The following is a 23,340-nucleotide window of genomic DNA, read 5'->3' as shown; positions in this document are numbered from 1 at the left end:
ACAGCAGAATACACATTCTTCTCAAGTGCACAGAGAACATTCTCAAAGATAGACCATATTTTGGGAAAGAAGACAAGTCTCAATAAGCTTAAGAAGATTGAGATCATATCAAGCATCTTTTCCAATCATAATACTATGAAACTAGAAATCAACTACAAGAAAAAAGCTGGAAAAGTGACAAATATTCAGAGACTAAACAACACGCTAGTGAACAACCAATGGATCACTAACAAAATTAAAGGAGAAATGAAAAAGTATCTGGAGACAAATGAAAATGAAAATACACCACAGCAACTTATATGGGATGCAGCCAAAACGGTCCTAAGAGGGAAATTCATAGCAATATGGGCCCACCTTTTAACAAACAAGAAAAATCTTAAATAAGCAATCTTACAGTTCACCTAACAGAACTAGAAAAAGAAGAACAAACAAAGCCCAAAGTCAGCAGAAGGAAGGAAATAATAAAAATTAGAGCAGAAATAAATGAAATTGAAACCAAAAAACCAATAGAAAGGATCAATGAAACTAAGAGCTGGTTCTTTGAGAAGATAAACAACGTTGACAAACCCTCAGCCAAACTCTCCAAGAAAAAAACAGAGAAGGCTCAAATAAATAAAATTAGAAATATGAGGGCCAGCCCCATGGCCAAGTGGTTAAGTTCACATGCTCTGCTTTGGCGGCCCAGGGTTTCACCAGTTTGTATCCCAGGTGTGGACATGGCACTGCTTATCAGGCCATGCTGAGGCAGTGTCCCACATAGCACAACCAGAGGCACTCACAACTAAAATATACAACTATGTACTGGGGGGCTTTGGGGAGAAGAAAAAAAAAAGAAGATTGGCAACAGTTGTTAGCTCAGGTGCCAATCTTTTAAACAAAAACAAAACTGGAGCAGTGTTAGTTGTAAAAAAAGAAAAGAAATGAAAGGGGAAATTATAATGGATACCACAGAAATACAAAGGATTATAAGAGAATACTATGAAAAGCTATATGTCAACAAATTGGACAATCTAGAAGAAATGGATAAATTCTTAGACTCATACAACCTCCCAAAACTGAACCAAGAAGAAATAGAGAATCTGAAAAGACCAATCACAAGTAAAGAGATTGAAACAGTAATCAAAAACCTTCCCAAAAATAAAAGTCCAGGACCAGATGGCTTCTCTGGAGAATTCTACCAAACATTCAAAGAAGGTTTAATACCTATCCTTTACAAACTACTCCAAAAAACTGAAGACGACAGAACACTAACTCATTTTACAAGGCCAACATCACTCTGATCCCAAAGCCAGACAATGACAACACAAAGAAGGAAAATTACAGGCCAACATCACTGATGAACAAAGATGGAAAAATCCTCAACAAAATATTGGCAAACTGAATACAGCAAAACATTAAAAGGATCATACACCATGATCAAGTGGGATTTACACCAGCGATGCAGGGATGGTTCAACATCCACAAACCAATCAATATGATACAACACATTAACAAAATGAGGAATAAAAACCATATGATCATCTCAATAGACACAGAGAGAGCATTTGACAAGATCCAACATACATTTATGATAAAAACTCTCAATAAAAAGGGTATAGAGGGGCTGGCCCCGTGGCCGAGTGGTTAAGTTCGCGCGCTCCGCTGCAGGTGGCCCAGTGTTTCATTGGTTCGAGTCCTGGGCGCGGACATGGCACTGCTCATCAGACCACGCTGAGGCAGCGTCCCACATGCCACAACTAGAAGGACCCACAACGAAGAATACACAACTATGTACTGGGGGGCTTTGGGGAGAAAAAGGAAAAAATAAAATCTTTAAAAAAAAAAAAAAAGGGTATAGAAGGAAAGTACCTCAACATAATAAAGGCTATATATGACAGACCCACAGCAAACATCATACTCAATGGCAAAAAATTTGAAAGCCATCCCTCTGAAAACAGGAACAAGACAAGGGTGCCCATTCTCACCGCTCTTATTCAACATAGTACTGGAGGTACTGGCTAGAGCAATTAGGCAAGAAAAAGAAATAAAGGGTATCCAAACTGGCAATGAAGAAGTGAAACTCTCACTGTTTGCAGATGACATGATTTTATATCTAGAAAACCCTAAAGAATCCATAGGAAAACTGTTAGAAATAATCAACAACTACAGCAAAATTGCAGGATACAAAATCAACGTACAAAAATAGGTTGCATTTCTATACTCTAATAACAAACTAACAGAGAACTCAAGAACACAATCTCGTTTACAATCACAACAAAAAGAATAAAATATCTAGGAATAAATTTAACCAAGGAGGTGAAAGGCCTATACAATGAAAACGATAAGACATTATTGAAAGACATTGATGATGACATAAAGAGATGGAAAGATATTCCAAACACATGGATTAGAAGAATAAATATAGTTTAGATGTCCATACTACCTAAAGCAATCTACAGATTCAATACAATCCCAATCAGAATCCCAATGACATTCTTCACGGAAATAGAACAAAGAGTCATAAAATTCATATGGGGCAACAAAAGATCTCGAATAGCTAAAGCAATCCTGAGAAAAAGGAACAAAGCTGAAGGCATCACAATTCCTGACTTCAAAATATACTACAAAGCTAAAGTAATCAATACAGCATGGTACTGGTACAAAAACAGACACACAAATCAATGGAACAGAATTGAAAGCCCAGAAATAAAACCACACATCTACAGACAGCTAATCTTTGACGAAGGAGCTAAGAATGTACAATGGAGAAAGGAAAGTCTCTTCAATAAATGGTGTTGGGAAAACTGGACAGCCACGTGCAAAAGGATGAGAGTAGACCATTGTCTTTCGCCATACACAAAATTAACTCAAAATGGATCAAAGACTTGAGGGTAAGACGTGAAACCACAAAACTAGAAGAAAATACAGGCAGTACACTCTTTGACATTGGTCTTAGAAGGATCTTTTCCAATACCATGCATACTCAGGCAAGGGAAACAAAAGAAAAAATAAACAAATGGGAGTTCATCAGAGTAAGGAGCTTCTGCAAGGTAAAGGAAACCAGGAACAAAACAAAAAGACAACCCACCACCTGGGGAAATGTTTGAAAGTTGTATATCTGACAAGGGGTTAATCTTCAAAATATATAAAGAACTCATACAACTCAACAATAACAAAAACAAACAACCTGATCAAAAAATGGGCAGAGGATATGAACAGACATTTCTCCAAAGAAGATATACAGATGGCCAATAGGCACATGAAAAGATGCTCATATCACTAATCATCAGGGAAATGCAAATCAAAACTACACTAAGATATCACCTCACAATAGCCAAGATGTGGAAGCAACCCAAGTGCCCATCAATTGATGACTGGATAAAGAAGGTTTGGTATATAGATAAAATGGAATACTACTCAGCCATAAAAAAGGGACAAAATCATCCCATTTGCAACAACATGGATAGACCTTGAGGGTATTATGTTAAGTGAAATAAGCCAGACAGAGAAAGACAAACACCGTATGATCTCACTCATATGTGGAAGAGAAACTAACAGATGGACAAAGAGAACAGTTTAATGGTTACCAGAGGGGAAGGGGGTTGAAGGGTGGGCACAAGGGGTGAAGGGGCACATATATATGGTGACTGACTAAAAATAATGTACAGCTGAAATTTCACAATGTTATAAACTATTAGGACCTCAGTAAAATAAAAGGAAATATGTACATACAGACACCAACATCAGCTGCTAGATGTTTATTCTTCCTGACATGTGCCATGTCCATTAGCCCATTCCAAATATAGAACTCTGAGGAATTGAAAAAGTATGTATAAATACAGAGTATATCAAAATTGCAAGTTGTGAGATTTTGTTTAATGACAATTTTTTTAATCCCCAATCTGCATTATTGTAACTGTTACAAATGGTTAGCAATATAGGGATAAAATATTGATTTTCATTATACTAACTCATTGAGGATGTCAAATTGAAGACGAATGTGAATTTTAATGTCACAGTGGTGATGAATCTGAACGCTTGCTGCTCACTTTCTGGTGAAAAGAGATACATTTACCATCTGGTGAGCGTGACTGGTAACTTGCGTGCGCACGCTGCCTTTGCTGAATGTTAAGTAGCTGCAACTCCGTGTGATTTTGCTAATCCTCTTCTAGGAGTGGAAGGGTTTTGTGAAATGACAGGACTGCAAAGCAAACCATCAAGGAGCACTAGCAAAGAGAACAGCAAGAGGGGAAGAAAAAGTCCTGTGAAGGATCAGAAATAGAGCAGCGCGTGAACTGATGGTCAACACACAGACAGCATCTGATGAGGCGACCCAGGCTCCCTGCAGCTCAGCCTGCCGCCTGGGAGAGCCGTGTCTTCCTGGGGTTTTGCTCTTTCTCATCAGCACCTGGTGAAATCACTGAGGTGAGAATGGCTGCTCCATTTCAGTTTAGGAAATCCAGTAAAGAGCATTCGTCTCTTTGAGGACTAGAGAAGGAACTAAATCCCCAGGGCAAGGTGCAGGGGAGGGTCTTGGCAAAAATGCGTGATTTTAATTTAATTCCTGTTATTCTCTTTCCTTTTTAATAGCAATGCAATTAAATCTCTGCAATTCAAAAATAGAGTGAGAGGCCTCCAACAAATTCCCCAATCCCATCAACAGCAGGCGAGGTGATCAGGAGGAGAGAGCATCTTCTCAACCCCTGCAGACCACATGGAGAGGCACTGCCTCCATCTGGAAATACCCACTGGAAGGCATCCCCTGGGCAACATCTTGTAAACTTGAACAAATACTCAGAGTTCTTAGTGTCTGGGGAACACAAACTATCGTTCTGGATTGGTGTTTCTTGATCATCTCAGTTTAGGAATCCAGAGAGGGGACAAACACCCTTGTAGGCGCGCCTCCAACTAAATCTCATGTACGGCTCACCGTGACACGAGCCTGACTCTGGTGGTGGGTGGGACAATGAAACCCTGTTGAAGTAACTTGCTCAAGGTCATGCAGTTCTCTTCACTAAATACTTATTGGACACCTCCCTCCTTGTCATGTGCTACTGCCAAGACAGCAAAGGTGAGAGGATCCCATCCCTGCCCTGTCACAGCCTGGAGCACTCTCCCTCTGCTAGCAGGTTGCCTGGGGCAGCCTTTCCTTTCCAAAACCGAAGACCAGGCAATGGTGGTAATAATGACAGCTAAGGCGGCTGAGTGCCCGCAGGTGGGCTCTTGCAAAAGGACTCCACATGCGTTCTTTCTAATTCTTTTGACAATCTTGGGAGGAAGTATTATGTGAATTTTACAGATGAAAAAACAAACTTGGAGAAGTTAAACAAGTTGCCAGAGGTCATTCAGTTATTTGACAAACCAAGGTCTGGAAGCCAGGTATGTCTGATCCCGGATTCCATGGTCTGAACCATTGTCCCCAAGAGGAAGCCATGATCCACTAACTCCTGACTCCAGCCCAGGGGTCCCACACGGTGCTCAAGTGGGGACGCAGATCTCAGAGCCAGCGCTCTCCCACGTCCCGGAGGAGAACGTCAGCCCATTTCATCTGCAGCCTCCGTGGCAGATCTGCTGAAATTGGTACTTGCTCCACAAAATGTTTAGAAGAGCCCAGAAACAGACGAAGGTTTTGCCAGCAATCAAGCCTCCTTGGTATGGATTTCCTCAGCATCCCTGGACTGCCAGTTTACGTCAGGTTTTGGACGACCCAGCATGACAGCCCCCTGTAGCCTCTCTCCAAGCCCCTCCTACTGTTTACTGTCTTCCCTGATGCACTTTCAAAAGCTGTATGGATTGCAGAGTAAGATGGATGTAGACTGTGTTTGTGTTTGTGTGTGTGCAAATACACACACATATGTAAATGCACAGAAAACATCTAGAAGGATTCACAGCAGTTACCAGGCACTCTGCTGGCTGCTGGGATGCAACAATAAGCAAGACTGCCCCTGCCCTTTCTGCGTCTGTGAAGTAACGGATTCGGGAGGCACACATTTTTATTCTTGGCTGTGAAAAGAAAGCATGTTTAAATATTACCAAGTCCAAATTAGAGTTTGAATGAGATTCTAAAGAACGCTGTACATTAAACATTTAGAGTCCTTTCATTATTTCAGTTCCCCCTCAGAGTGGTCCTGAGGAACCAGTGGAGTGGGCATCTCTTTTTCATAGAGGGGCAGAGGCTCAGGCATGTGGTGACTTCCTGGGGTCTGTGTGCTGGGGGCAGAGCGGAGCCTGAGTCCGTGGACTTGCTGTTTAAGTCTCTTCATCATGCTGCCTCCACATCCTGGACAGGAGTCCAGAAAGGAGCCCAGGTGACTTTGGCGCCTGGCACGGGCCTGGGCGGGGCCTCGGCCGGTCTCCCTCGGCCCCAGGCTTGGCGGGAAAGCAGTGGGGAGGGGGCTCTGCTCTCTTGGTTTCTGTTGCTCTTTGGTTATCTGTTCTCTGTCTCATCACATCTAAGCTGTCACAGACAGCACAGAAGGAAGTGACCCAGAAAACCACCTGAAGGCCTGTCTGCATGTCTACCTTGTTTAAAGCTGGGCTTTATTCAAAGAAAATACATTTTATTTTGTTCCCAAGGAAAAGCCAAGCAGTGTCTTACACCACAGAGTGGCTGCCCAGCCTTTCATTTTCACGGAGCCCTGAGAAAGGCCGCGTCACGTTGGACGAAGACTGACCCTGCTCACTGGCTGTGGGAGGGGGAGCCAGTTACATCACCTCTCCACACCTCAGTGGCTCCGTGGCTGTGTGGACACCAGGCTGCAGGGGCAGGAGAGGAAGTGGGGAGAACAATGCAAGAACTGCGGAGAGAGGGGAGGGTGGCCAGAACTGAGGCGGGTGGGGAGATGTGGTTGGACTGAGGGTAGATTGTGGAGCTGATGGACTGGCTGTGCAGGGTGAGGAGTAACCAGGACTGAGGCTGCGGCTGACAGAAGAGCCGCTGGCTGAGGTGGAAGTCTGGATGTTCCCACAGGGCCTTCCAAAGACTGGGGCCTCTCCTGGGTATTTGAAGGTATGAAGAGGAAAGAGGACTGTGTGTGTGTGTGTGTTGCACTACAGAGTCCACTTTATTCACCACTGGGATTCACTCCTTTTTGGGGGGGGGAAGTTTAGCCCTGAGCTAACTGCTGCCAATCCTCCTCTTTTTTGCTGAGGAAGACTGGCCATGAGCTAACATCCATGCCCATCTTCCTCTACTTTACTTGTGGGACGCCTACCACAGCATGGCCTGCCAAGCGGTGCCATGTCCACACCCGGGATCCAACGGGCGAACCCCAGGCCGCAGAAGCAGAATGTGTGCGGCTAACCGCTGCACCACCGGGCTGGCCCCTAGGGATTCACTCTTGCCTCCCTCGAATCCCGCGTCCACACAGCCGGCAAAGACATCATTTTAGAACAAAAATCAGTTGCTTAAAACTCTCTAACGGCTTCCCATTGCCCAAAAACAGAATCCAATTTCTCACCAGGCCTGGGAGGTCCACCACGACGAGCTGCCCCCTGCCTCTGCCCATCCCACCCTACCCTGCCCTCATTCTTAGTCCCTCTCCGTCACTCGCCTGGCTCCACCCTGAGGGCTTCTTGGACTCCTGGTTTGAGCCTTTGCACTGCCCTTCCTCTGCCAGGAACTGTCTCCTGTTTTCCATGGGGCTGGCTGTGTCTCCTCAGTGAGCCATCAGCTCCAATGTCAGCTCCTTGGTGAGGCCTTCTCCGACCACCCACCACCTCCTGGGTGCCCCTCATCACGGCACCCTGCTTTCTGTGTTTGCATAGCCTCTCTCACCCACAGGAATGGACTTGTTCCTGCATTGGTTTACGTGTGCGCTGGAATGCAGCCTCTTTGAAAGCAGAAGCTTGACTGGTCTCTACCTTATTCCTAGCACCTAGCACAGAGCCCGGCCCATGGAATGAACTCAATAAATAGTGGGTGGGTGAGTGGTTGAGTGAATGAATGAATGAATGAACACAAGCTTCCAAAGAAGCAAGGGGGGCTGGGAGCTACCTTTCTTCTCACAACACTCTGCCCAGGTTCTTTACACCCTCCAGCATCAGCACCACCTGGGAGCCTGCCGGAAATGACACTTCTCAGGCTCTGTCCCAAACCTACAAATGAGAGTCAGCATGTTACCTGTATCCCCAGGTAACTGGTATGCATATAACAGGTTCAGAAGCACTTCCTGGTGCGCTGATTCTCAGACTTGCCTGCGCGCTGCAGTCACCTGGGGAGTTACACAAAACGTCGATGCCCGGGCCCTGCCCCAGGGATTCTGACTTCATGTGTCCAGGTGTGGCCTGGACTACCCAGCTGATGGTAATGTGCAGCCACTGGGCAGAACCAGCTGGTGTCTAGTGTTTCCTGGTGGGAAGCAGAGAGCAAAGCTCAGGAATGGGCAGGGGTGAGGCTTGACAAGGGTGGGAAGAGGGAAGGGAAATGTGAATTGCCTCCCTGTCTTGGGCTCAGGGATGGGCAGGGCACTTGTTCGCCCTTCTTGGTTATATTTGGGTGCCCTCTCTTGGTTGCAGGGTGCTCTGGGCCCTGTTTTTCTCCTCCTCAAGGAGCCCCTCAGGAGGGCCGTGTCTCCTCCATCAGACGAGGGCATCCCCCAGGGTAGGGGCAGAACCCCGGTCAGACAAGGACATCCCCAAAGTTTCTCATTTTCTCCATCCCCCCCAAGCAAACTAGTTGCCCAGAGTTCTCAGCACGGAATTCTCTGGTGGCTGCTCAGCTGGGGAAGTGGGTCAGGGTCAGGGTGAGCCCCGGACCCCTCCCCACCCCCCTCCCCGCCCCACGCACGCACTGTGCAGCCTGTCCACCCTATCCAGGAATCCAGAGTTCCGCCCAGGCCTGGGGAACCCAGCAGATCCTCTGGGCAAAATCTGCACGGAGGTAGGGTTAACCAAAAACCCAGAGAAGTCAGGAAAATCACACCCAGATGCTGTCTTTTCAGTGGAAAGGAGAGTTCTTGACCGTGCTGAAATGCCCCTGCTGTCCTTGGGTCTCAAAGAACAATTCCAATTCTCAGTTGAAGAAAAAGGGATTTGAGTCTGAGGACAGGACTCCTGCTCTGTCCCCAACCTCCACCTCACAAACCCTCCCCAAAGCTACCCTCCACCCTTACGCGGCCCCAGCGAGAGGCCCCGAAGTCAGAGACTCCTGGGCTGAACTATGGAGACCCCCGTGCGCGTCGCGCCAGACCCGGCCCGCCCAGCGTCCCCCGGCTGCCGGCCGCCTCCCGGCTGCGCTCCTTGCCTCGTCCTCCGGCTTTGTGTCCTCCAAAGCGGCCTCTAAAGGGGAGGAGGAAATCCCGAACCGAGGGCTTCTCTTTGCTTCACAACGTAACTCACTTTGTGCCTTAAATCAATGCGCCCAGCCCTCCGGTGACAGCCACAGCCTGGGCTCTAAGCAGATCTCACAGCGCAGTAATATTTTGAATTACCAACTGAATTAAAATAGAATGAGGGGGGAAAGTGAGCAGAATTCAGCCCTGGGTCTCTCCTTTGCTGATTGCACAAAATTTCTCCAGGGACCCGCAGAGACCCCCACCCCAGCCAGGCCTCTTTCAGGCGAGATGGGGAGCCCTTTGGAGAACTCTATGAAAGTCAGGGGTTCTCTCACCAGAAAAATGCTCAGAGAATTTTAGATACCTTTCAGGGCCTCATGGTCCCTGCCCACAACTTTTGGGCCTCCAGATGTCCTGAATTTCGTCCAAGGATCTGGAGAGGGTCCATACAGCACATACTTTTTATATTTAAAAGCACAAACTCACAAGCCTTCAGAAACCTGGCAAGGAAAATATTGTAAATGAATAATCAGGTCAGTGGGTGATAAGGAATGGTGGGGACTGTGGCTAAAACGAAGCAGTTAAAATCATTTCAAAATTAAATTATTACTAGATAGACAAAACAAAATGCATCTTTAGACTAGATTTAAATTCATGGGTAACCTATGTATTGTCTTAAGATTTTCTAGGTATTTATACCTGCCCCCTGTCTCCAATTGGTAATGAGATTTACCTAATATCTAACCCCAATCATTCCTAATGAACAGAAGCCTATTTCTCCTCAGTCTTTCTTGATAAGAATTCTCTCAGTATCCCCCTCCGTGATGTTGTCAGTTCTTCCAGGGCTGCACGTGCTCCAAGGCTCAAGTTAGGCAGCACCTCAGCCGTGAAGCATCCTGACAGCCAGACCGACATCCTCCACCCTTCAGTTCCTAACTACGGGTGTTCTGGGGGAGCCCACAATGAGCTACTTTGTGCCCCCTGAGCCCTCGCGGACTCTGTAGTCAACATCCATTCCCTAAGCCTGTGGTTCTCAACTGGGGAGATTTTGCCCCCTAGGGGGCATTTGGCAATATCTGGTGACATTTTTGATGGTCCCAATTTGGGGGGTGGTGCTACTGACATCTAGCAGGTGAAGGCCAGGGATGCTGCTGAGCATCCTACAATGCACAGGCCAGCCCCCACAACGAAGAATTATCTGGCGCAAAGGTCTGTAGTGGCGAGGCTGAGCTGGCCCTGAGCGATCTCCTGGAGGGAGGGCCGTATCTGAGTTAAAGCTGTGCTCCCAGGGCCTATGGTGCAGCGTTTGGCACCCAGTGGACACTCAGTGTGGGCCTGTTGACGAGGTGGAAGGGCTGGGGGTGGGTCTGAAGAGAAAGATCCAATCTCGGCCCCAAAGAGCACACAGCTGAGTCAGGAAGGGGATCCAGTGCACACTGGCTGTCCTCCACGCAGACAGCTCAGCCCAGGCCAACACCATGAGGTGAGTTTGCCCTGAGAGGGGCTCCACGAGTCTGGGGAGGGGACGTTAGAATTGACTGTGTAGTTGGGCTCTTTAGGTTGCAAGAAGAGAATGCACCCAGCGCTCCTTGAAAGGGGAACAGTCATTGTGCAGTGGTATGTGAATGGATATGTTTTTCCCAGCCCTTGGGAAAAACACAACGGCCACTGGAAGCTCGGGAAGGCTGGGCTTGGAGCCGTCACTCTGGCACCTTCCATTTCGATGCAGATGAAGCCCTGTCTCTCCCCTCCATCCCGCCCCGCCCCACCCCCAGGTTCATCTCGAGTTTCCTGCTTACTCTGGACCTGGGCCCCTACCTGGGCTGACTTAGCCATTAGCCATGGTGCCTAGGGCCCACGAAACTTTTTAGGGGCCCGTGAAAATGTTTCAATTTTAACTTATTTTAAAATCAGAAGAAAAAGTGAATTTAATAATAATGAATGCAAAATGATGAATCTAGCCTGGATTAGATTCATCTATACCAACGCATGTAACTTTTAATCTATTTTTGTGGAGAGAGGGGCCCACCCCCAAAGCCTCTGCCCATCACACCCTCCCAGCCCGTCTACGGCGTGACCTCTCAGGTACAATTCCCACCACAGACCACCTCTCCTTGTTTCTTAATGAAAATTCCACGGAGAATCTACTGGAGACGTTTTGAATACAGACATGTAACCAGGAAGTATGCTGACTTTGATGAATTTTCTTTGGGAAAGAGTTTTCCGGAATGGGCTCCATTAAGTCAATTTAATTCCTTGATCAATTTTCTATAAAGCTCAGTTAAGCTAATTCCAATTTTTTTGCTTTTTCATTCTGGGTTGACTGAAACTATTTTCATTGGGAACAATTCTTTTTTACTTAAATTTTATATTAGAAATTTGGCTCGTAGATCAAATTTTTGCCAATATCATATTTCACTGATGATAGCTTCTGTCATGGTGAAGTTCTTTTGTGTGTGTGTGAACTTTATTGATACCCGGTCCATTTTCTGGGGTCAAATTTCATTCTAAATTTTGTCAAGAACATTTGATTCTTTCATGAGTTCTAGTAGGCAACCACCTTACTGATTTAGCCATCTCGGTTTTTTATGCATTGGGTAAAAGACTTTAGAGTTTATGACTATTTCTTAGCTTAATCCACAAGAAAATTATGACTATCTGCATGAGACAGAGAGAGAGGGTGATGCAGAGGGGAGGCAGGGTAGAAAAGAGAGGAGTTGAGCAGCATCCTAAGTTGTTGAGTGCACAACAGAGGCCAGGATGTCCTGGGCAGGGAGGGGAATCAATGGGAAGATCAAAATGTTCTCTGCTCCAGCTCATCTTTGTCTGCTCCTGTCTTATGTCATAGATTGACCACCCTTGGGTCAACTGTGGGTAAGAGGAAGCCTGTGATAGAAAGTATGTCGGCCTGAAGCTGCCACTGAGTCAACAGCTGGAGCAAACCAGTGTTCCTTAGGAGGGAGGTAAGGCACAAACCAGGGGTCCTGGGCCATCGGAAGAATAGTTTCCACTGGTACAGCCACTATGGAAAACAGTATGGAGATTTCTCAAAAAGTTAAAAATAGAAATACCCTATGACCCAGCCATCCCATTACTGGGTATCTATCCTAAGAACCTGATATCAGATATCTCAAGAGTCCGTTGCACCCCTATGTTCATTGCAGCATTATTTACAATAGCCAAGACGTGGAACCAGCATACATGCCCAGAAACTAATGATTGGATAAAGAAGATGTGGTATATATACACAATGGAATACTACTCAGCCATAAAAAAAGACGAAATTGGCCCATTCACAACAATGTGGATGGACCTTGAGGGTATTATGTTAAGCGAAATAAGTCAGTCAGAGAAAGACGAACTCTATATGACTCCACTCATAGGTGGAAATTAGTATATTGAGAAGGAGATCTGATTGGTGGTTACCAGGGAAAAGGGGGGGTGGGGGAGGGTACGGAGGGGGAAGTGGTGTACCCACAACATGACTAACAAAAATGTACAACTGAAATCTCACAAGGTTGTAATCTATCATAACATTAAAAAAAAAAAAAAAAAAAAGAATAGTTTCCATCTGGATAATCCTCTCCATGTCATGGAGCTTCCATGTAATTCTTTCACATGGTTTCTAAACAGCGCTGTGAGGCAGGCAGTAGCGCCCTTGATTTGTGGATGATGAAGGAAAATAAGGCAAGTAAGGTGGGTCCTCTTGTTTCAAACCCAGGATTTTCCCATTAAGCCTCACAGCCTCTCCCAGGAAAGGCATGCGCCATTTGCATAGCACTTCATGGTGGGCAGACGTCCTCGGGCTGGCTCTGAACAGTTCTGGGGCCTGGAACAAGAGTACAAACGGAGGCCCAGCTACTATATGTCTAAATATTTACAAGTTATTTCTCAGGCTCATGAACCCTTCCTTAAAAGAAAAATATTTGCGCCTCCTACCTTAGCAAATATACCTCCATAATGACAATAATTAAAGATAGTGTTTTTCATGTGACCAAAAACTGGTTTTTCTTTGACTGAGAGTTAGTAAAACATCAATGATTGAATTTAATCATTACTACAAATTCACGTGCTGTACAATGTTTCGGTAAGACAATGGACCGCATCTACAATGGTGGTCCCGTATGATTAGTACCCTGTAGCCTAGGTGTGCAGTAGGCTATACCGTCTAGGTTTGTGTCAGTGCACTCCGTGATGTTCACACAACGACGAAATCGCCTAACAATACGTTTCTCAGAACGTATCCCCATCGTGAAACAACACGCTATGTATGTCTGAGGGTTCTCTTGATGGGCTAATGATGTTTGAAAGAATAATAAAATAAAAACATGCATACGTTATACATTACTCATTTATTTCATAAAATTTCTCTCCTTTTATTTCAACAAAATTACTAAGTATGTTGTTATAATAAAGATTTTTACAAAAATTTTGTTCTATTGGAAGAAATGCCAAATTAGGCAATCTTTCTTGAGTTCTTAGGCAGTTTTTCTTTAAATCCTATATGGAAAAACTTCAACTTTCTGAGACAATAGCAATTGGAATTACCGATATATTTCTTAAAGCAGTACTTAGATTCCGAAAGAAACCATAGGGGCCGGCCCCATGGCCGAGTGGTGAAGTTCCCATGCTCCGCTTTGGCGGCCCGGGGTTTCTCTGGTTCGGATCCTGGGCATGGACATGGCACCGTTCATCAGGCCACGATGAGGCGGCGTCCCACATGCCACAACTAGAAGGACCTGCAACTAGAACATACAGCTATGTACTGGGGGGCTTTGGGGAGAAGAGGAAGGAAAAACAAAGAGAAGATTGGTACAGATGTTAGCTCAGGTGCCAACCTTCAAAAATATATAAAAATAAATTAAAAAACAAAACCAGAAACGAACCATAAATTTTATGTATCATCTTCAAACAGTGTAACAGGTTTCTATATGATAACTCATCACAGGAAACATTACATAATATTCTAATTTTTCCATATAAATTTCTATCACTTACAGAGTTCAACACCTCTGGAAGCAGAATCTTGGTGCTGCTCAGAATGCCCGTCCGTGAACCATTTGCTGCTGGTCCATGATGAGATAGGGAAGTTGTGAAAGGATGCGCCCTAAGCACACACTTTAATCCAGCTGGTACTTTTCATAGCGCGACTTTCCTGATGGAGGCAGCAGGATGTTGATTACATTCCTTAATTAGCATGAAAAACCCATAGCATTTCTTAAATTCTTTCACATTTTTCTACACTGGGATATTATAAAGAAAACCAAAAATACCAATATTTTGTGCATTTGTTCAACTCTTTCTTCAGTTGAGACTCTGCCTTAATCTATAATGGCCAGAAAATAATCTTATAAACTGGACTCTTTGAATAGGAATCTTCTCCTTTGTAGTCATATGAGCATTTTATTCGTTTTCTAATTTCCTTATGTTTTATTGGAATATCACTTTTATTGCATATTTTATGTGAAAGTTCTATTTATTAAAAAAAAATGTTCTCTAAACATTTAAAAATATTTTCAGTCCTTTTAAAAACGACACAGCCTATTTGGATCTGGTTTGTTTTTGTTTTTGTTTTTGGTGAGGAAGATTGGCCCTGAGCTAACATCTATGCCAGTCTTCCTCTGCTTTGTATGTGGGATGACCACAGCATGGCTTGATGAGCAGTGTGTAGGCCCACGCCTGGGATCTGAACCTGAAAACCCCAGGCCACCGAAGCAGAGCATGCAAACTTAACCACTATGCCACCAGGCTGGCCCCCTCTGTTTCTTAAAATAAGCTTTGCTAACATTATTAATGGCAAGCAATGGTTTATACCCAATAATTACAGGTAGTACAAATTTAAAAAATAATTTCATTTTCTGTCAAAGACCATGATTTGCTCTTTATTTGAGGATCTTCTGCTGTTTCACTAACCCTTCTGGTCATATTGTATCTTGTGCAAATTACATCTGACTCCTTTAAGAGCCTTTTGCTGGCATTCCCATCAAGTGTTTGTGAGTGGTTGTAAGGTCAAATTTGATATGTGTTTCATCAAGATGTTCTGTCTTGGGGCAGATCCAGAAAATATCATATATAGTTGTTGAATTGTCCAAAGAAAGTCTTGTGACAGTTGGCACAGCTGAAGCCACGTCTCCTAGCGTGAACTGAAACCATGACTTGTGCACAGCGCAGAGAACTTTTCTACATTTTTGGCTCAAATTCTGGCTCATGCGCTTTTTTCTTTACAATCATGTTAGTGGCATGGTCATAGGTTTATCCCTGACAGTTTTTTAAAAGCAAATGCCTATAATTGAAGGCTATTTATTCAGTTTGTCACTTTAATCAAAACCTTTATTTTTTATAAAAGGTATAAAACTAATGAAATACCCCTTAACCGTGACTTTTTCTTTTTCTGTAGTTCAAAACTCATGCAATAAATGTTAGTCATTCAATGTGGCTTTTGTTTCTGATACAATCTAACTGATCTGAGCAATTTCTATTTTTTTATTTTATTTTCAATTTCTTTTCTCACTTTTTACCCTCCAAATTAATAATTTCCTTTTGAATTCTACAGCATAGATAATTATTTGGTTCACTTTTTAACAGTCTACCGTACATGTTTGGCTATTTTAGCATCAAAATTTAAAGTCATTTTGACTAAATCTAGGTTTTATTATTTTTTTTCTCTATTTACTATGCCATTAGTACCTTCCCCCACCCCGAACAAAGCCTTGTGTTTGGATAAATGTAGGGCACATCATTTTATTCTTTTAAGAACATCCCATCAATGTTCCCTATTGGTGTTTACTTATCTTTATTGAAGACTGTCCGTGGTGGGCTATTTACCGAGCCCCTTTTCCCGTCTCTAGTAATCATGTGAGTGGTTTTGGGGGATACAAATGAAATCTACTCACTTTTGTTGTTGACACTTTAAAAAACTTAAGTAGGCTGTCTCTTTCAAGATTTTCTATTTCTTTTTCTTTTGCCTGAGCTCCACTTTTGTAATTGTTCTTTTTATCGTATTCTCTATTTGCCCTCATTCTCAATGATCCAAGCGATTTTTTAAAAATTGAATTGTATCCAGAGTACAAAACTTGCATATATTTTTATCATAGAAATGTAAATTAAATCAACTGTAAAAATTGATTTTTTTGAAAATGTATGTGAAAAATAATTTTATTTTTCTAAAATATTAAAAACTATCTATCGAACTTTAAAGGCCAAATACAAATTATAAGTAATGAATATCAAAATTTACTTTAACCTGGAAGTCTCAACTTAATGTTTTAAAATTGTAATTAAATCTTCTTAAAGATTTTATAAAAATGAAACCGCTGTGGTTCTAGCCTTCAATGCCCATCTAGTTGGCAATAAGACCCTTCCTGATTCCTTGACACATCATGTTTGCTGAATAACAATAATTGCTAACAATTATTAAGTGCTTATTATTTGTCTGACAGCCTTATGAAATGGGAAGGATTATTCACTTTTTTCAGGTGGGAAAACAGAGAAACTAAGAACTGTCCCGCGTGTGCTCAGGCAGTGACGGGCAGAACCAGGATCTGAACCGGGTTTTTCGGACTCGCTACACGCGGAGCACCACCACAGGAAAGGACCACCTGCGGGGCCTCTGAACGGTTTGGGGCAGGTCGGCGGCCCCTGAACCCAGGGTTTTCTGCGTCTTCACCCTGCTGTCACAGCAGCTACTTCCGGCTCCTTCGGGCCGAGGCTGGGGGCCTGCAGCTCCAGGCTGCTGGGGGCACAGGCTGGGGACCAGACCCTGCCGCAGGTCACAGCTGCGGAGCGGGACCCAGTCGGCGCGGCCTCCTGAGCGGGCGCGAGGGCGCCACCTGCAGGGCAGCGGGGGCTCTGCCCGAGGGACGGGCTCGCGGCACAGCAGCCTGAAGTGGCCCGGCCGGGTCAGGGCCACGGCGGACCCCCCGGAAAGGCAGGCGGTCTGGACCGGAGCAGCCACGAAAGACCCACGCTACTCTGCCCACTGTCCACTCAGTTAGCCCTTTTCACTTCTCCCTTCGGCAGAGGGAAAGTTCTTCCCAACGTCTAACCTCAGTCCCTCAACTGCAATGGAAGCCCGTTTCACCGCAAAGAAACAGAGAACAGGGCAACCCAGAGTAGTCTGGTTTCCAGAGATACAGCTCCCTGGAAATGCAAGAGGAGTTCCTGTCCCATTCAAGCCAGCCCTGTCCCTCCACCTACCGCTCTGGCTCAGGCCCATCTCCTTGCGTTAGAAAAGCTCCTCAGTTAGAAGTGTGTCTAGAATCGCTGCCAGATTACACCTCCACAGCCCTCACAACCACCCAGCGAGGTCAGGATTCTCACGGCATTTGCTCAGAGGAAACCGAGGCCCAGGGAGACAGCGTGACTTCTTCCGGAGAGCCAGGGGCAGTCTGGGAACAGAGCAGAGATCTGATCCCAAGCCTAGGGCACTTCTTGCCAAGCACCGTCTCCCACCGTGGGAAAGGAGTGTGGCACAAAGGGGTATTCTTGTGTCCTTTCTGTGTGTAACTGGACATGCTGTAGTGAACATTCAGCCCCATGGTGCACACTTGTGCTTTACATGAGTACATGAATGACTGGAACAATTGGATATCTATTTGCAAACCAAAAATGTGACCTCACATCTTATACAAAAATTAACTCCAAAATGGATCATAGTACTAAATGTAAAATGCAAACCTATAAAATTTCTAGAATATACAGGAGAAAATATTTGTGACTGGGTTAGGCAAAGAGTTCTTAGATACCAAACGTATAATCTATAAAAAAAAATTGATAATAAATTGGACTTCATCAATATCGAAAACTTTTCCTCTGCAAAAGACATTGAAAATGAAAACACAAAACACAGACTGGAAGAAAATGTTTACAAATTATATCTCTGACAAAGGACTTATGTACAGAATGTATAAAGAACTTGACAATAAGAAAAGAAAGAAACCAATTTAAAAATAGGCAAAAGATTTGAACAGATACTTCACCAAAGAAGAAATGAGGATAGCAAATACACACGTGAAAGATAGCGAACATCATTCGTCAGGGTAATGTAAATTAAAACCACAATGAAACAGCTTAAACACTCAAAAACAAAGGTATAGTTAAATTACAGTGACTTTGTGCAAAAGTATGTTATCCACCCTACAAAAATTATATTCTTCTCTTCAAAATAGCATGAAAAATACTTGTGGAACAATGTATTAAGTAAAAGAAACAAGATTCAAAGATATAAACAGTATTACCCAATTAGAAGGAAAATTGTGCGTGTGTGTTACATACATGTATTAAAGACTGAAATACATAAAAATAGAAATAGGGCTCGTTTCTGGATATGGCAATTATAGGAGATTTTAGTTTTCTTCTTTACACTTTTCAGAATTCTCCAAAATATTTTTCCAACATACACACTTGCTTTTATAAAGAGTTTAATTAAGTTAAGAGAGAAGAAAAGGATGCATATCTGATCCCTAAGCCCCCAGTTGTTCAGTCCTTCACATAGGAAGGAGCTGCCACCCCAGCATGGGAGTTACATGCTTAAGGCCTCCCTCCCCACGGCCCTGTCCAGAAGCCCCTTTGGGCTCTCTGCTCTTTGGTGCTGCCGATTTCCCTGCCTTCCAGGAACTCCCCCACCCCGGCTGTCTCCTAGTTCCCACCTCCCCCTCCGTCTGCTCCTCCTCGTCTCTGGATCCTCCTGCTGCCCCTTTCCTATGATGGCGTCCTCTCACTCCTTTTCCTTCCTGATGTTCATTCTGTCCCCGTGGGACTTCATTCACTTCTGACAACGGCACGGGCACCCAGGACACCCACATCACTTTGTCTGGCCTAAATCCTTGCTCATCACTGTCCATTCAGCAGCGGATGTTGACAGCATATCTATTGCCCTGCGCTGCTCTAGCGGCACCAGCAAAGGTGCTGTCTTCATGGACCTCACGTCCTAACAGAGGAGTCAGGCCATAAACACATCAACGAATAACTGAACAAATTAACTTCAGAACCTGCACGTCAACAAGATCCTGGGGATAGTGGAATGCATGTTAAAATTTGAGAACCACTGCTCTGCACAGACGGTTCTCAAAGTGCGGTCACCAGCCAGCAGGCTCAGCATCTCCTGGGAGCGTGTTAGAATGCAGATTTGCAGCCGAGATCCAGACCTACTGAATGGGATATTCTGCAGGTGGGGCCCAGCATCTGTGTTTACCAAGCCCTCCAGGGGATTGCATAGCCCCATAAAGGGCTCCTTGAGGTTAAGGACCACATGTCATTTATCTTGATATCTATACTGGTTTCCTATTGCAGCTCTAACAAATCACCACAAATATGGTAGCTTAACACACCACAAATTTATTATCTTACAGTTCTGGAGATCAAAGTCCAAAATTACGGTGTTGGTACAGATATGTTCCTGCTGGAGACTCTAGGGGAGAATTTGTTTCCTTGCCTTTTTCAGCTTCTAGAGGCTGCTCACATTCCTTGGCTCACGGCTGCATCGCTCTGACCTCTGCTTCCATTGTCCCACTTCCTCCTCTGACCTCTGAACCTCCTGCCTCCCTCTGATAAGAACCCTTGTGATTCCAAGGGGCCCATGGATAATCCAGGACAATCTTCCCATCTCAAGAGTCTTAGCTTAATCACATCTGCAAAATCCTTTTCGTCATGTGAAGTAACATATCCGCAGGGTCTGCGATCAGGACATGGACATCTTTGTGGGGCCATTACTGAGCCTACCACGGGATCTGCCACAGAGTAGATGCTCAGCAAGGATCTGACAGCATGAGCGAGTAGGTGAATGAGAAAGAAATCAGGAGCCAAATGAAACCTCTTCCCTCCCTGCCGTGAGCCCTGGCCTACCTGTGAGCATCTGCCCTCAGCTGGTGGGACCCAGCAATGGTCCTCAGCACACTGGTCCTTCAGTTCATGTGGACAGGTGCAGTGTGCATTGTGCAGGTGAGGCTCCACCAGCCAGGAACAGAGTCCGGCAGGTGACACTCACCAAGCAACGGGGCAGGCAGAGCAGCAATCTGAGGGTTGGCTGTGAGGGAAATACTGGGGTGCCAGCTGCGAGTTTGGTGTCTGGGGTCACCAAGAGAACACACACATGGGTTCAAGTCCTAACTTGGTCATTTGCCAAGTGCATGAGCTTGAACAAGCCACCTAACCACTCTGAGCCTCTTCGGTTACTTCATCCGCAATGTGGGAGGCAACGCCAGCCTCACCAGGTTGTCCTGAGAACTAGAGATAAGGCATGAAGGGCCCTGGCTCTGGAGTGGCGAATGAGGGCAGGGGATGCTACTGCTGATAGAGGGGGCCACATGGGGAGCTGGAGCCAGGGCCCGGGCTGGGGGGCTAGGGTGGGTGCTGACTGGCGAGTGGCCCTGGCCCTGAGGCCCACTGACCCCCATCCCTGACAGTCCTGGGCGTGAACTAGGCTTTAGGTCTTACGGGGCCCTTTCTCTCTGTGCAATTTGCTGACTCCCTTTAGTCATTCGTTACTGGGCAACTGAACTCAGAGAAGGGAGGAGTCAGAGGGGCCCACTCGTGCTGGCGGCCTCCCTGTAGACTCCAAGGTGGGGCAGAAAATGCTCAAGATCTGGGTGAGGAAACCCAGGCTCGGCACTTACTGGCTTCCCTGACCCTTTAAGCCTCAGTTTCCCCATCCACAAGCAGGAATGATGCAGTCTGTCTGGCCTCTGCCTTGGCCCTTGGTGGCGAGGACATGGGCAGGGAGGTGAAGGGAAACATGGGCACCGGCTGGGAGGAGGAGGGAACAGCGTGTGAGTGAGGCAGAGGCTCTGCCCGCAGTCTGCTGACCCGGAGGTTGAGGTGAGCCTGAGAAGGGGCTGTTTGTTGCTCAGCGATGTTATGATAAAGACATTAATGTTCTGTAATTAAGGATAGCAGCTTGGGGCTAAATTAAATATTTACACAGCCCTCGCTTGCCTTCTCCTTCTCTTTAGCGACTCCCTCCCCACGCTAAAATATTTAGCAGGGATTTCAAGAGTATTCTCAACCTGACTATGGTTCAGGAAGGTGCTTGACAGTAAGGAAGACGGTGACCACGGGTTTCAGCAGATTCCCAGCCACGGCCGCCTTCTGCGGGGCCGGGCCAGTCCACTTGGCTCCGTCAGATCTGCACATTGGAGGAAAGACATTGCACTTGGGTCTTTAAAAGGCAAACAAAATGTACCAGGCAGGCTAGGTCTGATGCAGGCCGGCCCCAAAGGGATTTTCTAGTGTATGTGTCATAAACCGCCTGAAAATAGTTGTACAACAATCAGTGAGGAGGAAGAAACTACGGCAGGGCAGAAAGCAATCTAAAGCAAATTCAGCCTCTAATTCCCGGAGTGACCCCAGGCAAGTCACTTGCCCTTTCAGGAGCTTGCTGTTCCTGGAGTAGCTAGCAGATCTACGCCGTCCCTGTATTCTAATGGACGAAGCTGACTGTGAGCATTCCGTATTTCCCATAAGCGGACTAGTTCTCAAAGGCTTGGTCCTGTGAAAGCCTCAGATTGGCTGGCCAATGTGAACAGGAGTCCTACGTTGTTTCCTTCTTTCTTTTTTTTTTTTTTTGTGAGGAAGATTGTCTCTGAGCTAACATCTGTGCCCATCTTCCTTTTTTTGCTTGAGGAAGGGTGGCCCTGAGCTAATGTCTGTGCCCATCTTCCTCTGTTTTGTATGTAGGACACTGCCACAGCATGGCGTGATCAGTGGTGTGTAGGTCTGTGCCCGGGATCCAAACCTGCCAACCCCAGGCTGCTGAAGCTGAGTAGGCGAACTTAACCACTATGCCACCAGGCTGGCCCCAAAGAGTCCTATTTTGAATGGTAGCTGTAGGATATATATTGTGGTGAGCCTCCAAGCAGACGTGTTCCAGGAAAAGTTGTATATATATTTAATTTTTGGAAGTCAAAGTGTGCCCTCTGATTGCTAAGACAGGCAGGACAGCACAGCAATTAACAGCACAGACTTTGAACCAGTCCTGAGTTGAGGCCCAGCTGTGTGACCTTGTACAAGTCACTGCCTCACCTTTCCAATCTATGAAGTGAGGATAATGATTGACACGGGGCTTGGTGGGCATTAAAGGAGATATGGTGTCTCTGGAGTTCTGGGCAGCTGGCCTGTCCTAACCAGTGCAGAACACTGGTCTTGATCGCTTTAAATCCTCTTGTCAAAGTGAAGCCTTCTCAGCCCGCCTGCTAAATGTTCTGTGTGAATCTGGACTTCCAGGCCTTAAGCAGAATAGGTATGTCAGAGGGCTCACGGGCCGTGGGGGGCTGCCCTGCTGGGTCAGCCAGGCCCCAGGAGATCAGCAGGGCACTTCCGCCTCCCACCTCGAACGGCTCCTGAGCTGGGTGGGGACGGGGAACACAGCGAGGCTTCCTCTGGCCTTTCTTGAGAGCACAACTTCAAAAGGTTCCCACCTAGACTTTAAGAAAGCTGCAGGCCCAGCGCCAGCTCCTTCCTTCCGGGGGTCAGCACCCTGCCCCAGCCCTATTTCTAAAAGTGTCCTTGCCCATCCAAGCTGCCGCTGAGGAGGCTCACCTCCCACCTCAGGGAGAAGACCTACAAACAGAGGGAGGGGTGAGGCCCTTGCCCTTGGCCGAGACCCACCCGAGTTCGGAGCTCCGCCCTGCCTTTTGTAGCTGTGGCCTGTCAGCACCTTTCCTACCTTTCCTACATTTCCTACCTTCCCGGAGTGTCCCCGTCTGACCTCACAGATAACCTTCTTATTGAATAAATGTGCAGAGCAGGTGAGACTCAGAGGCCGAGTTACCTGTAAGCTCCGCCTTCTTCTGTTGCCCGACCAGTGGGCCCACTGAGCCGAGACAGCCGAGGGGAGGGGTGGGCGGAGACAGGCTCATCTAAGGTGGGGACATCAGGGCCTCACCCTGCCTGTAAAGTAGATCTGCCACCCTGGCCTGAATGGCACTGTTTGTCTAAAACTTTAGCTTCTTTCAAGTGCAAATACTCCCCAGAGGCAGCCCACATTAGGACCTGTGCCCACTCACGCCTGAGCCTGGAGAGAGGTATTCAAGGGCCGTCCCTTGAACGCAAGACTAATAATAATTACTATCATTATATACTCAGGCAAATA

General features: G+C 45.8%; 1 long non-coding RNA gene across 1 annotated transcript; it reads right to left on the bottom strand.

The window, feature by feature from the left end:
* Nucleotides 1-13,596: 13,596 nt before the first annotated feature.
* LOC139077851 (uncharacterized) lies at nt 13,597-17,628 on the bottom strand. The gene is made up of 3 exons (XR_011530543.1): nt 17,451-17,628; nt 14,253-14,409; nt 13,597-14,027 (listed from the first exon to the last, which is right to left on the bottom strand). It is a non-coding gene; the product is annotated as an uncharacterized lncRNA (long non-coding RNA).
* Nucleotides 17,629-23,340: the final 5,712 nt, after the last annotated feature.

This window comes from Equus przewalskii, chromosome 1 (assembly GCF_037783145.1).
Source record: "Equus przewalskii isolate Varuska chromosome 1, EquPr2, whole genome shotgun sequence".
Taxonomy (NCBI): Eukaryota; Metazoa; Chordata; class Mammalia; order Perissodactyla; family Equidae; genus Equus; species Equus przewalskii.
Note: the sequence above shows the minus strand (reverse complement) of the source record. Positions and strands in the feature narration are given on the sequence as shown.